General features: G+C 32.3%; 1 long non-coding RNA gene and 1 other non-coding gene across 2 annotated transcripts; one reads left to right on the forward strand and one right to left on the reverse strand.

The window, feature by feature from the left end:
- Positions 1–3,977: 3,977 nt before the first annotated feature.
- LOC146916163 (small nucleolar RNA R71) lies at positions 3,978–4,084 on the reverse strand. Its single transcript, XR_015017103.1, has one exon. It is a non-coding gene; the product is annotated as a small nucleolar RNA R71 (small nucleolar RNA).
- A 5,863-nt stretch (positions 4,085–9,947) lies between these two features.
- On the forward strand, positions 9,948–11,574 carry LOC146916164 (uncharacterized). The gene is made up of 2 exons (XR_015013748.1): positions 9,948–10,386; positions 10,973–11,574. It is a non-coding gene; the product is annotated as an uncharacterized LOC146916164 (long non-coding RNA).
- Positions 11,575–12,525: the final 951 nt, after the last annotated feature.

A 12,525-nucleotide genomic window follows, 5' to 3' on the forward strand; every position in this document is an offset into this window, starting at 1 on the left:
TACCTCAATTCTGCTATTGATTGAAACTAGGGGGCTATTATAAAACTGTAGAGAATAAAACCAAAAGTTCCATTAAGCCGACAAATAAAGAAAAAAGTGGTTTTAGTTTAAAGTGATCGATAACTATAATGTAATATTGAATGAAACTTATTTTAAACAGAATAACAAAAATTGTACGAACTGAACACAAACAAATAGAAGTGTGGGGGTGGAGAAAGGCACTTATTCAGTCTAGTGAAGAATATTGTAGTTAATGTAACCTATACAGATGTAAAAGGCACAGTCTTGTAAAGTTATCTAGACAAAGCACAATTGTGGGCAAAATGTAAAACAACTAAATAAGTAATTCCAAAGATCTCGTGTTAGGCTTGATATTAAAATAACAAGATGTCAAAACGTTTGATAACTCTTGTAAAAAAAAAATTGATTCATACATACTAACAAATAAAACAACTGCTGAAGTAAACTTGTATCACATGATCTTGATGCTATGCTATGTAATGCATATAAATATTAGGTAATATTGTAGTAAAATATTGACATAAAATTATCTCTAGACTCTAGAGGATAACCAACAAATAATTTCAGCTTCAAGTACATATTATTTTAGAATAAAATACATTAGGGAATATGTGAAACTTATCAAATTGGCTTCTGACACAACTTTATCAACATTGGGATTAAACTTGTTGACAATTTTCCGCGTGATAATCTTGATTAATTATGAAGACCTGCAAAATGAACAAATAGTGAAAGTATTGGCAGAAAAAAACCAAAACATCAAGATTTTTTTTTTTGGAAGGATTCAAGATTGTTGAATGTGTTAATTTTTTTGAAGGATTCAAGATTGTTGAATCTGTTAATTTTGTTGAGGGTGTATTAGTATATATACCCAAAAATGGATGATACGTTGGATGAGAAAATTAAGCCGTTCACCAAGCTATTATCATGATTACGTGCTCAAAGCAATACAAAAATTAGTTAGCGAAATACGAAAACAACAAAAACACGTGTAAAAAATAATTAGACCAAGTCATTGGTTTTTTTTTTTTGAGAGAGAAGTCCAAGTCATAGGTGTTGTTATAAGTAAGTAGCGTTTGGACGGACACGGCACTCTATACATGTAACATCTCAGATTTTTATCCTTGACATTACTTGAAAAATTTCATTTTTATAAAAATTATGAGGGTTTTTTTTAAAAATAACCTAGTAATAGACCCGTGCGGAAACATTACGGTAATCATATAAAAAATAATTACATTGTTAAAATTGTCAAATGTTTCTTTTGAATATTTATTTCTTATATATAGAAAAATATGTTAAATATTTGAATCGCATATGTTGCGGATTTTATTTTCTTATGTACGCGAAAACAAATTTTTATAGAATAAAATATTTTTTTTTAAAACTCAAGTTTATTTTCAAAATATTAAAATTAATATAAAATATTTTTTTAAAAACTCAAGATTATTTTCTTATGTACGTATTGAACCCACACGCATGTAAGAGTACACCTTCACTTTCGTATTTCACCAACGCAATGTAAAAATACACCTCCATTTACGTTCTTCATAAGATTAAACATGACTATGAATGCATGGGCTTCAAGTAAGAGTCGACAATGCACCTAACACCAACTATACAATCACCAAAGCAATGTAAAAATACACCTCCAATTACATTCTTCATAATTCAACATCATTGCATTATCAAGTTTTACATCCACACAATCAACAAGTCATAATTCAACTAGAGTTATCATCAAATTAAAATTACCAAAGGAATCATCATCATAATCATCATCAACAACTATCACCCCAAAGGAAGAATACCAATTCAAAATCACATTTTGCATAAAAGACGGATAACTAACTGCATCATGACATTTATCACATTAAACAATCAATCAGTGATTAATTCTCAATCTATCCTATTGTCATTAATACAAAGCCATTTGCAAGTTAACCAATCGGAAAATCTTATTTTGTCAAAGTTTGTATATTTTCACAAAAACCATCATTTTCCAAATAATTCCCGAAAACAATGTATTCATGCTCAAACACATCAACAAAATATTTTCATACATAAAATAACATTACAGTGGCTCATACATATCCACATCATAGCTCAATTCTGATTATTTCCTAAAATTTACTAAGTTCATCTCATTTTCTCATTTTCCAAAAGTAATTCATTTTCAAAGTAAGATGATGAGCCAATATTCAGTCCATTTTTATGCGTTATTTAGTTTAGTTTTATTTAGATTTGATTTTATTTTATTGCAATTTTATTTCCTTTTTGAATCTTTTTACTTCAATTGCATATTTTATATTTCAGGAACGAATATTGGATGGAAGGTGTCTTGGAGCAAAAGAAAGGAGTCTGGAGCTGATTTGGAGCGAAAATACGAAAGATTCGGAACAAAAATATAAAGCCCCCAAGTCAGAAGCTTGGCACGGCCAGTGCCAACATGTGGCATGGCCGTGCTACCCTCCAGGAGTCCTTTTGCTGCTTTTCTTCGAGCCCAAGTTACCCTGTTTTAGTTTTACCGAATAGCCCTTGTAGTTGCTTAGATTTTAAGTCGATTGTAAAGCTATAAATAGAGTAGCTCTTCATCACAAATATTCATCTTTTCTTGGAATCAATAGTGACAATTGTTTTCTAATAAAAGTTCATCCTTTATTTCTTTTACTTTCTTGTTATTTATTGCTTTCTCTCTTCTTCCCCCATGTATACGATGAACATGAGTGAGTAGACTTCTCTTGTCTTGGGATTGCTGGATAAGTCTAATGACGTAATCCGGATCAAACCAAGCCTTAAACCTTAATCTTATGTAACCCTAATTTCTAATCTAGATTCACCGTTTTAACATGAATTAACAATTATCAAACTGTAGAAGCGAAAGTGGAGGGTTTGATAATTGTTAATTCATTATCCCAAATATCAATTCATAAAACGAAAGTGGAGTTTTGATATTCGAACAAGTGAATCTAGACAAGGATTGCGAAACATGAAAATAGTCTAGAAAACCTAGAGACATATAAAGTTTCGAGCTTCAAGGATTCCAAAGGCAATCACCCATGAAAATAGGTGTGGTTGTTGGAACACACTCACTGAGACCGAAAGGAGATGTGATAAGCTAAAGAGAAACTTGTCTTTAGAAATTAGGACTAACGTAAGGTTATAAGTTTAAGGGTTTGTTTGTAAATGATTCGTCATTACGATGAACCAATGATCCCAAGGCTCCTTTTTATTACTGTTATTTACTTCAACCAACTGAACCTCCTATTTTATAAATTTTCTTCTCCTCTAATCATTCTCCTAAAGTTAGTTAAATTAAACAACTCCCTAGCGGAACGATACTCTCTTTTACTACTACTTCGATAGACCGTGCACTTGCGGTTTGGCCTATCAAGCTATTATCGTCATTGCCGGGGAGTTAACTAATTTAATTAACTTTTTCTTAGTGATTAGAGTTCTCTTCTTTTCTTTTTTCTTTTTCTATTTTTCTTTTCTTATTTTTCTGTTATCATTAACTTATTGGGTTCTCAATTTTTATATGCGAAAAACCAGAAATCGAGTGGTATTATTCATTCCCGAGATCGAAAGGTAAAAGAAAGAGAGACACACGAAATAACACCGCCATGGCTGATCTCACTCTCAAAGAGTATGCAACGCCGTCTACGGCTGAGCCGCAAGCTGTTATTGTGTACCCAATGGTTGAGGATGACAACTTTGAAATCAAGCCTGCCCTACTTAACTTGGTGCAGCAAAATCAGTTTTCGGGATCCCCCACCTAGGATCCCAATCTTCACATCTCTGTTTTCCTACGAATTAGTGGAACCTAAAAGAAAACCAAGAGGCCGTAAGACTTCATCTCTTTCCCTTTCCCTTCTCTTGAAGTCAGTTCCATTACTTCATGGGATCAAATGAGGCAAGCATTCCTTGCCCGATTCTTTCCACCATCTAAAACTGCTAAACTAAGGGATCAAATTACACGGTCCAATCAAAAAGATGGGGAATCTCTCTATGAGGCGTGGGAGCGTTTCAAGGAAATGCTAAGACTTTGTCCCCACTATGGCCTAGAGAAGTGGCTTATAGTCCACACCTTTTATAATGGCTTGTCTTATACCACTAAGATGTCTGTTGATGCAGCTGCAGGTTGTAACACCCTATTTCTATTAAGCGGTAAAACGCGCGAATATATAAACATATTCTAGAAATAGATGTTACGTCTTCATTCATCCACAAAACATGCATGTATGAATTGTCAAGTCTCATAAACATAGAAGCGGAACATATGTAATCATGTGAATAACATCTCCAAATCTCATGACAAAAAATACATCTCTCAGATACAACAAAATCTCAACTCCAAATTACATAATCAAAACAAAATCCAACATGCAAGTACTATCCTAGATCAGAGCCCTAATCTAGACACTTGCACATAAAAAGAGGAACTCCACTCGTCGGCAACATCAAGCAACAGTCTAAGCATCCTGCATCCCATCTACCCGTCCATACGGAAAGGCAGGTGGTAAACCACTGAGGGTTAGCATTACATCATCATAATCCATATAAGATTTAATCAAGAACTTTGGAAATGAAAGATATAATCAAGGATAAAGAAAAACAAATCATACATGGATTCACAAATATTCACAACACTTAAATCGTTCAAGATCATTCAATATCATCATTCCAAGTTCATATCAACAAGTGTATCAAACACGTATCTCAATTTCACCCATGTCAATTAACAATTAACAATTCAACCATCATGCACAATTTAAATGCATTTCAATTCACCAACAATGTATGCAATGGCTCTAGACTCATCTAGATGCATGTGGTACCAAATCACCTCAAGGTCGTCACCTCCGATGCAACAAAAACATCGTAATCACCTCAATTAGATATAAAATCCACCACCATCAGTCATGAATGCATGAACATATGACTCAACTACAATGCATATGTTCACACAAACAAATCACCTCAACATCATCAATACTTGTATATATGCAATCAACAACAATTCACCACCACTTAACATATATACAATCACCAACAATATCCATAATTCAATCAACATATAGTTGTCACATATATACACCACTAATCATCTTCACATAAGGTATAACAACTATCCATAAAGGATTCATATGCAATAGGCTCTCAAAAATCATTTTCAATCAAATTCGTCTCTCAAAGTCACAACATTAAAAATAATTGAGCATTTAAGTTAAAACCAAGTAAACAAGCTCAATTGCCTATGCCATGTATTCTCACAAGTCACATATGCGTGCAGTAGAGGTTACATAAGCATTTCATCGCCCAAATACGACGGATTCATGGAAATCACGAAGTTAGTCTCACTTTTCACATTTCACAAAAATTCTCATTTTCAAAAGCAAAATAAGTTATAACTTGATGAAACCAATCACAACCATTTTTAGAAATCATATAAAAAATATACAACTTTAATCCCACTTCAAATTCCGGAGAAAAACGAGTTTTCGAAAAAATCGACGTTTGGACCGTTTTTCTAAAAGTTAGACGAATTTCACAAATTCAAGTCCAAACCAATTCAAATCATGTTCCAGTAGGATTAAAGATATAAAGAGAGGTTAATTAAGTCAAAAGAAACATTTTAGAAGTCTCGGATTGGTCCCCACATGCACAAAACGAAGATTTAAAAATGGCAGAACTGGAAGTTGCACGCTTAATCGTCCTCTGAACGCTTAAGCGTCCAACTTCCAGTAGCCTCTGGAAGTTGCTCGCTTGGAGCACGCTTTCTGCACGCTGGTGAGCACACTTAAGCGTCCTCTGCACGCTTAAGCGTCCTACCCAGAATTTCAAAAATCCAGTTTCGGGTTCCAACCCATTTTCATCCCAAAATCCAATTTTCAAATCCCCAATTCATCAAAACAAATTCTAGAAAGTGTTTATGGGTTCTAATAGTTATAATGCATCTAAACAAACATGAATCATGCATTAGAAACAACAAAATGGCTCGTTTCATCAAAATCATGAAATTTTCTGAAAACACCAACAGAACCACAAATCTCTTCACAAATCCATAAACAACGATTCCAGTTACACCAATTCAATTCCAACAGTTCAACAATCATCAACAATAACTAATGAACACAAATTCATGCACAATTCAACACCACAACCTCATTTCTCATCAAATTTGCTCAAGAACACAAAGTACCCACAAATATACATTTCAACATGTTAATTCACATACTAACATACAATTATCATATAAATCATGTTCTCAAACATAACAACAACAATCATGCATGAATTTACAACAATTAGATTCAATTCATCAATTTCACAAAAATGGGTAAGAAGAAAAAGTTATGAATTATGGTTGAATTCTAACCCTCTTACCTCTAGCACCAAGATTCTCTAACCCAAGCTTCAATTTAGCTCCTAGATGATGAATCCCTCTTCTAGCTCTAGCCTCCAACCCCTTTCTCTTGTCCTTCCTCTTCAAACCCTTATTTCTCTCTATCTCTATCTTTTCTCAATGTCAAATGTTGGTGAAAACCTATTTTCTCTACCAACAAGAGTATATATAGGCCTAACCCATTTCTATTCTAACCCCAAAAATGTTACTACTCACTTAACGGTAAAAGTAATACTAACGTTCACTTACTGGTAAATAAAATAAATTACTACAACTCCCTAGCACTTAGTAAAATAACAACTCTCACTAAACACTAAAAATAATCCTCGACAAAATTACAAAATTACCCATACTCTCAAAATGACCAAAATGCCCCCAAGTCCAAAATGACTAAAATACCCTTCTAACACCGAATTCTACAATTCCCAACCAAAAATACACACAGAGACAAATAATCACACATGAGCACATATAACACACATAAATAAATAATAAAATAAATCTAGCGAAAATCAGGCTGTTACACAGGTGGAGCTATAATGAACAAGAACTACATGGAGGCATACGCCCTGATTGAAGACATGGTTCAAAATCATTACAAATGGACCGACGAGAGAGCCATCACTTGTTCTTCACCCTCCAAAAAGGGGGCAGGTATGTACGAAGTCTCTAACTATGATCACCTTGCTTCTAAGATTGATGCACTAACTCAAAAATTTGAAAAATTAATTGTTAATGCCATCAATTCTACTTCTACTCCTTCTTGTGAAATTTGTGGTATAACTGGTCATGCTGGTGTTGATTGCCAACTAGGTAGTGCTATTAACGGTATTAAGCAAATGAACTATGCTCAATACAACCAAGGGATGAGACAAAATCAAAATTTTTATAAAAATCAAAATCCCTATGGACAAGTAGCACCACCTGGCTATGCAATCAACCAAAGAGTCGCTCAGAAATCTAATTTGGAAATTTTGTTGGAAAATTCTATTGCCAACCAAAACAAACAACTTCAAGAACTTAAAAACCAAACTGGATTTCTGAACGATTCCCTTTCCAAACTCACTACCAAAGTAGATTCTATTGCTACTCACTCTAAGATGCTTGAAACTCAAATATCCCAACACTACACCATTTATTGTCTTTGGCAACACTTTTTTAGGCAACGCGTAAAAATTGTCCCCTAAAAGTCGCTAAGGCAACGCTTTATGGCTGTTGCCAAAAATATTTTTGCAATTCTTGAAAAACGTCCCCTAAAGTACTTTTGGGGACGTTTTTGGAACGTCTCTCTATTATTTCTTTGGCAACGATCATTAATTGTCCCCTTAAATACTTTTGGGGACAATTTTTGATTGTTACATTAGTTCTAACAATAGGCTACAATTCTTCAATGTTGCATAAAAATTTTAGCAACATCAAATTTTTTGTGGCAATTTTCCCTCCATTCTTCTTCATCAAAAAACAAATATGTTTTGGTACTGAAAGAATAATCTTCCCTCCAAACATTATAAAAAATATTAATTTTACAAGTAATATAATATTAACATATATTTTCTTGACAAAATAGAATAACATATATGTTTTGAATAGAGTAGGCAAAATTACATTATGGGTCATTTATCTTATTTATTTGTAACATTTTTGTCATTTATCTTTGTTTTTTTTTTAAGGAATCATTTATCTTTGTTATTTCCCGTTTATGTATTTTATCTCTTATAAAAACACATATCAATTCTTTTTCTCATTTTTCATTAAAAAAGTACATAATTTAATTTAAAAAATATATTTTTATTTTAAAAATAAAAAAAAAATCCAGAAATAAGATGAATATGTTCATCATTTTCATCTTCTTCCTTTGAATCTTCATCTTCATTAAAATATTCATCATCTTCCTTGAATCAAAAAAAATTCAAAACAAATATACCTCCAAATATCATGAATTTATGTTATATTCACATCAAATATACTTCTAAACACAAAAATCGAAACCCCGAATGCTCAATAATACATTTCATTTTTTTTCCGGTTTGAACTTTGAACTCTCAGTTTTTTTTCATTCTTCTTATTTTTCATTTTTTTTAATTAATAATTCAGTTTTGTTCGTGTGGGTGATAGGGAATGGTATGCGGTGGATGTGCAACATCTGTGAAAAGGATTTTGGAAAGTAAATTGAGTTTTTCATAATTGGATTCTATTCATATATGATTTTTTGATGCTTCAATTATCTTATTTGTAAGGTGATTGATGTAATATTGAGGTTTTTATCTTTGATGTTCATCCTAGAAGAAAATTTGGAGATATATTTGAGGTGAACATAACATAAATTTATAATATTTGGAGATTTATTTGTGTAATTTTTTTTAAGGAGGATGATGAAGATTCAAAGGAAGAAGATGAACATGATGAACATGATAATCTTATTTCTGATTTTTTTCATTTTTAATCAAAATATATTTTTAAAAATAAAATTGTGTATATTTTAATAAAAAAATTAGAAAAAGGATCTATACGAGCTTTTATGAGAGATAAATGACCTAAACAAAAAAAAATAAAGATAAATGACCAAATTGTTACAAATAAATTAGATAAAGGACCCCTAATGTAAGTTTGCCAATAAAATATTTATTTTTCTGCTGACACAGACTTGTCACATCATCCCTTAACAAACACCTTAACATTTTTGTAACGGAAAGGGTATAGGTGCAAACAATTCAAGAATTGAAGAACTTATGTGTGAAGAAAATAATTTAAAAGATTTATTTGTTACAAACGTCAAACTTAAAAGACTCATGGTGTAATTTAGCCTATAATATAAATTCTTATATTTTTAAATAGCACCAATAAAAAACATTATAGACAAATTTGTTTAAGGGTATAATGAAAAATGAAAAGCAACTCAAAAACCATGTAATTGCTTTATATATGATATAAATATATTATTATTTTTTTTGTTATTATATTTTTTAAGAAAAGAAATAATAATTTTAGTTATGGTGTATTTTTTGTCAAAAAAAAAGATATGGTGTATTTTATTGAGTTGAGTTCAATATTTTTTTTTTGTGTTGTCCGGGGTTTGAATACCGGATCTTGCATATATTATGCATTGTCCTTACAAACCGAACTAAGCTCACGGGGACATTTGAGTTCAATATCTAATTTGGGTTTAAATGATTCTTTTAATATTTTAATATTATTATTTTTGTTGATATATTTTTTTGAGTATTTTAATATTAATTTTTTTTTCTCTTTCTAACCCTTTAAATCGAAAGATGAAATTTAATTGGTAATCTCTTGGAATCTTATTAAGAGTGTAATTGATTTTTTTTTTTTTTTGGTTATAAGAGTGTAATTGATTTGCCACTACTCTTTTATACTTAACGTAAAAAATATTCCACTTCATTACCTCATTCATTATCTAATTTCAATTTCTTTTTGAATGGTTGACTTTTCAAACACATATTCTAAATAGTAAGAAGTCATTTAAATTTAAATTATTCTATTTCCATTGAAAGCATACGACACCCTCTCTCATTTATTTGTTGTTGTTACTTCTCTCTCTAAGAAGAACCAAAGTAGCCTCTTCTTTCTCCTTTAAAGTTGAAACCACCAACCACCGTCGCCCACCTTTCCGGTAACCCACCACCGCAAGCCCACCTCCATGGCTGTTAAAACCAACACCATTGAACTTCACACTTCTTCCTATTCAAAAACCACCCTCTTATTTCTAGATCTGGGAGATTTCAAAATTTTCAATCATCACCATCTCTCTTAGATTCCCAGCCACCATGGACCGATTTTCAGAAACTAAATTGATATTATTTTTCCCTATGAGATTCACTACAAAACCCCTGAATTTATTTCACAATCGGACCAACTTCGCCGGTGACCACCGCGTCGGAGTCCTTGTTGCCGTGCCCGAAAACTTTTTCAAGGCAATTTCATCCTTTTTCTTCTTTTGGGTGAGTTCCATCTTCTTTGACTTCTCTAAATTATGTTTTAAGAGTTTTTATGTTTATTTTTGGATTTTTGGATTAATACACTAACTAAACATGTGTGAGTGTGAGTTAGTGCTTAGAAATCAATTGATTTAACTTAAGAATAACTATAAGCGGTTGATGACTTGGTCTTTGAAAGTAGTTATTCTTGATGGTGAGTGGTTCTTTAATCTATCTTAAGGAATTATTGGTGGCTACACTATGGTTTGATATTGTAAAAGATACTATTGTTGATGAGTTTAGCTCAAATATCAATAAGGTTTGAATCATAAAGAGTGTTAGAGATTTTATTATGTGAAGACAAGCTAATTCGAGTATTTATGAATTATTTGTTGAGTAATGTTGATTGATTTTATTGTTGTCAAAGAGGTTTGGTTCAAGACTCAATAAGATTAAATTCAAATCATTTCAATTGTTGATTTATGTTGAATGAGTTTCTTTAGTCTTTGTTTTTATTTATGTGATGTATAGCTCTTGACGGCGTCCTAATTTTCCCTTGAACCGGCACTCTATGGTTGATGTATTTTGTTTTAATTTCTTATGCAACAAGGTATCATTGAAGATGATGTAAAGGACAATGTAGATGATGAATTTTAAGAGGACGACATAGGTGATGGATTTCAAGAGGAAGACGTAGAAGATGAATTTCAAGAGGATGTTGTAAGTGATGAATTTTAAGATGACATGTTTTTTTTGTCTTTGTTTTTATTTATGTGATGTATAGCTCTTGACGGTGTCCTAATTGTCCCTTGAACCGGCACTCTATGGTTGATGTATTTTGTTTTAATTTCTTATGCAACAAGGTATCTTTAAAGATGATTTAATGTAGATGATGAATTTCAAGAGGACGACATAAGTGATGAATTTCAAGAGGAAGACGAAGATGAATTTCAAGAGAATGTTGTAGGTGATGAATTTCAAGACAAAGTTGAATGAATTGGACGAATTTTTATTTAGGCTTGCAGTTGAAAGCTTTAAATTTGGATGAACTATATATGTATTTTTCTAGGCTTGGATGTAGTATTAAGTAATGTTAGATATTTTGTTTGCCGTTATGTGCTGACTTAATGTTTGAACTTGTGTACCAAGAATTCTTATTATAATACAACTTTTGTGTATGTAAGGGTAAACTCTATATTGTTTGAGTTATAATCGACCATATTTATCTATTTATTTATAAAATAATTGCATTTAATACTGTTAAAAAAAGTTGCCTACAAGATTTGGCTACATTTACTTACCAAAAAAAAAAAAGATTTGGCTACATTTGTTTCTTTGCTTTATATTCCACGCTAAGGCAACGGTTAGTAATCGTAGTCAAGTTTGGCAACAGTTAACAATCGTCGCCTCAAATGACATGAAAAAGCGTCCCCTTTTCGTAAGGTTTAGGCGACGTTTTCTAAAAGTGTGCCCAAAGATCATGAAAAAACGTCCCCATAGACAATAGGCGACGCTCGCATAGGAGACCCCTGAAAAATGTACCCTATTCTTTTAGGCAACGTTTTTCATAGTTGTGGCAACGTTTTTCAATTGTTGCTATAAAGGATAAATGCTGTAGTGCAAGTGGCCCAACAAGTGGCCACCCTTTCTCAAACACCGGGAGTCTTTCCTGGTCAAACCGAAGCCAACCCTAAAGCTCATGTCAATGTTATTTCTTTTGGGGGTAGTAAGTTAGGAGAAACTATTACTAAGCTTAAAAACATTGAGAAAGAAAGTGTCAAGCTTTTAGGTGAGAAAACTGTGAAACCACTTGATGAGACCCAAGCTCCTTCCCCTTTAAAATTTGCTAAGCTCAACTTGGAGGGTCAATTTAATAAATTTATCAACATCCTTAAGAAAATTTTCATTAAACTTCCCTTTGCAGAAGCTTTGTCTCGGATGCCTCTATATGCTAAGTTTTTAAAGAAATTTTTTTCAAAGAAAGGGCCTATAGAGCATAATGAGACAATAGCTTTGGCTAAGGACGCTAGTGCAATCATTCAGAAGACACCCCCTAAGCTTAGAGATCCAGGTAGCTTTGCCATACCTTGTGAAATTGGGAATGAAACCATAAACAAAGCCTTGTGTGACTTAGGAGCTAGTGTTAGTTTACTGCCTTTGTCC

The sequence above is a fragment of the Medicago sativa genome, chromosome 6 (assembly GCF_051527215.1).
Source record: "Medicago sativa cultivar Bolivia chromosome 6, Bolivia_mono, whole genome shotgun sequence".
NCBI lineage: Eukaryota > Viridiplantae > Streptophyta > Magnoliopsida > Fabales > Fabaceae > Medicago > Medicago sativa.